At 40.5% G+C, this 3300-nt stretch overlaps 1 pseudogene; it reads left to right on the top strand.

Annotated features, from left to right (window-relative positions):
• Window positions 1–614: 614 nt before the first annotated feature.
• On the top strand, window positions 615–732 carry LOC126164221 (5S ribosomal RNA; annotated as a pseudogene).
• Window positions 733–3300: the final 2568 nt, after the last annotated feature.

Raw genomic sequence — 3300 nt, 5'->3', positions numbered from 1 at the left:
ACAAGTAATGGAAACAATCGAAAATCGTTAACCTGCCATTCTGTCACATAAAAGCTATTTTTAGCCATTTGTTGTTCATCCATTAAGATCCCATTTTCGCGGGATCGGGTACAAATATGAAGTTGCAGGTGCCCTTTCCCGCGTTGGATAATTGGGCTAGGTTACGGACGCGCAAGTCACCGAATAAAAATCTTGGACCAGGCCACTGAGCCATATGAAATTATTATTATTTTGTACATAAATAACTAAGTACGAACTGAACACTTAGAGCGCGAGTCCTACTAGCCCTTTTTTCTACTGTAGTACGCAGGAAAAAGTGTGAAACTTCAAAGTGCTTTCGAAGAAATAGGACCTTCTCAAATTCCGTGAGGTGTAACACAGCGCTACATGCAGTCATACACGAATTCTGAATTTTAGTTGGCACAGTGTCACTACGATGTGACCAGCTAGACAGACTACCTTGGTTCGGTCTGGGCTGTTAAATGTCGACGATGGTTTTGGGTGGTTTCTCACGTCTGTCTAGCCACATACTGTGTTTGGGTTATGATTTACCTAGCCATATAAAAACTATAGTTTTCAAACTACATTTTATACGACTGTATGGTTCCACATCGGCCAACGGCCTTGCCGCAGTGATAATACCGGTTCCCGTCAGATCACCGAAGTTAAGCGCTGTCGGGCTGGGCTAGCACTTGGATGGGTGACCATCCGGCCTGCCGAGCGTTGTTGGCAAGCGGGGTGCATTCAGCCCTTGTGAGGCCAACTGAGGAGGTACTTGATCGAGAAGCAGCGGCTCCGGTCTCGGAAACACATACGGCCGGGAGAGCGGTGTGCTGACCACATGCTCCTCCATATCCGCATCCAGTGACGCCTGTGGGCTCAATATAACACGGCGGCCGGTCGGTCCCTTGGGCCTTCTTGGCCTGTTCGAGAGGAGTTTAGTTTTATGGTTCCACATTGATGTATACTACTGAAATTCTCTCGAGCTTCCAGCCGCATCAGGTGGTTTAAAATATGGTCACATGGGCATGAAAAGCTTGGACAATTCTTGGACCACAACATCAACACGCATGACATTATCAAGTTCACGGTGGAGGTAGACACAGGTGGCGCCTTGCCGTTCCTTGACATCCTCGTTCGCAGTAAAGCAAATGGATGTTTTAACACAGTATTTACCGGAAACCATCCACACGGACTGATATCTACACACCGTTGCAGAAACATCCTGTTCTGTGGATCTTGGTGCATCGAGCGGAAGCCATCTCAAGGCTGAAAATCTGCCGAAGGAGCTGAGCCACTTAGGGAAATTATCGAAAGAAAACTGCTACAACAGCCACCAGATTTAGTAAGCCATCTTTCCGAAAATACTGAAGCAGAAGGGCCCCGAGTAGCACTCGAGAATCTTGCATTTTTCCCTGTCTGTGGCTCAGTAACATGAAAAGAGCAATAAAAACAATTCGGTCTTCAGGGTACCAACAAAAATTCGACAACTCACGAGGCCTGTGAAGGACGATATAAGCTTCAGAACACAAGGATTGTATAAAGCACCGTGTAGGTGTGGACTGTGCATACTATTAAACAGCATTGTGCAGAACACGAGAGATGCTTTCGCCTTCGGTAACATGAGCATCAGCTGTAGCAGGGCATGCCCTTGAAAATGGACATAGTATTGCATTAGAAGAGACACATAAAGCCATCAGTTTCTTTGTGGCATTTCCGTTGCTGGTTTGGAGCGTTTGCATGCAGAATTCCATCACAGAAGTAGTTCGCTGAGGAGTACCTGCTGTGAGATCATTGTGGCAGTTATTATTATCACGGAACGGAAGTTAAAGGTGAACTCCAGCCTGTTGTACTACTTAGCGGGTTCACGTCAAGTGAATATAGTACTAGGGTCCACAAATATTGATAGTGATTGTGCTGCCCAGTCATTCATGTGGTCTTGTATTTCAACCCTAAAGTGAGTTCCTGCAGTAACTTGTGTGTGTGTAGTGATTTAAACGTATCTGTAACTACTGCACCACCTGGGCAGCATCTGACCATAAACTGCTTCTGTGTTAAGCTGCCTGAGGTGATACTCAGGTAAACATGTGTGTCTCAGCAAAAGGGGCAAATTACCTAACTATTCACCGCAACACTGATTTTCAAAAATGTATTTCTGTTTTCAAGGAGTGGCAGAGTTGCAAATTTGACACCATCCTTTAATTTTATGTAACTGTTTTTAGATGTAATGGTATGATGAAGACAATGTTTCTTTTTCTGTTTTACAGCTCTAAGGCTTAATTGTTCTTTTGTATCTTAAGATCTGTTGGAACAGACAGCTGTGACTTGTGCACAATGTAAATATGGTAATACCAGCTTCTAAACACCGATTTCAGAATGAGACCTTAATGTCTATCATTCTGGCTGGTTGTTTTGGTATAAGTTATTAGTTATAATTCGACTTGCATTCCTGCCATTCCGTTCATTAGCACCAATAAACAATTATGTTAATAGCAACTTCTGGTCCAATTAGTGGCACTTTTAAATAATTTACATGTTAAAGTGGATACTCTAATCACTGGACTTTTATTAATTTTGATCTTTGCTTATGTCTTAATTAGTAGCGATTTTAAATATTTGTTTGTGTGTTACACAACACATTTTTTTCATTGGCACCTTTTGATATTTATAAATTTGATGTGCTGTACACAGTTCACTAGTCATTTACGAGTTCTTAAGTGAATAATTGAATGTGCTAACGTTGCCAGCGTGCTTTGTCCCTGACTGTGTTGTGTTTTTCTTACATTTCATTTTAGCTTTATTATGAAGTTATGATTATACATTTTTGAAAACAAAGTTTAAGTGACACAAAGCATTTATGGTTTTGTCAAAACTCACCATGTTAGCTACACCCTCTATGCATTTCATAGATATTTTAGCCGTCAAAACAATATCATGATACTTGACATAAACATTGTGTTGCTGATGTAGGTTATATATTTTTTGTAAACAATAAAAACATTTTAGGTAGTGAGGTAATGAAAGTTACAATTCTTCCATACTTTCTTGCATAAATTTTAGATGTGGAACTGCTGTAAGTTGCATCTTTAACATATTTTAGATGAGGAAATAAAACTATGACACTTCATAGAGAAACTATATGTGTTATGCTGCCATATATTTTCACATATATTTTAGGCATGAAATACTGTAAGTTACATCTTTTACATATTTTGACAGACATTTTATATATGGTACGAAAAGAGAAATAATGTTTGTGTGTGTATTTCCATATTTGCGATAAATAATACATCATTTTCT

The sequence above is a fragment of the Schistocerca cancellata genome, chromosome 2, assembly GCF_023864275.1.
Source record: "Schistocerca cancellata isolate TAMUIC-IGC-003103 chromosome 2, iqSchCanc2.1, whole genome shotgun sequence".
Taxonomy (NCBI): domain Eukaryota; kingdom Metazoa; phylum Arthropoda; class Insecta; order Orthoptera; family Acrididae; genus Schistocerca; species Schistocerca cancellata.
The sequence above is the reverse complement of the archived record's forward strand: the minus strand, read 5'-3'. Positions and strand labels throughout refer to the sequence as shown.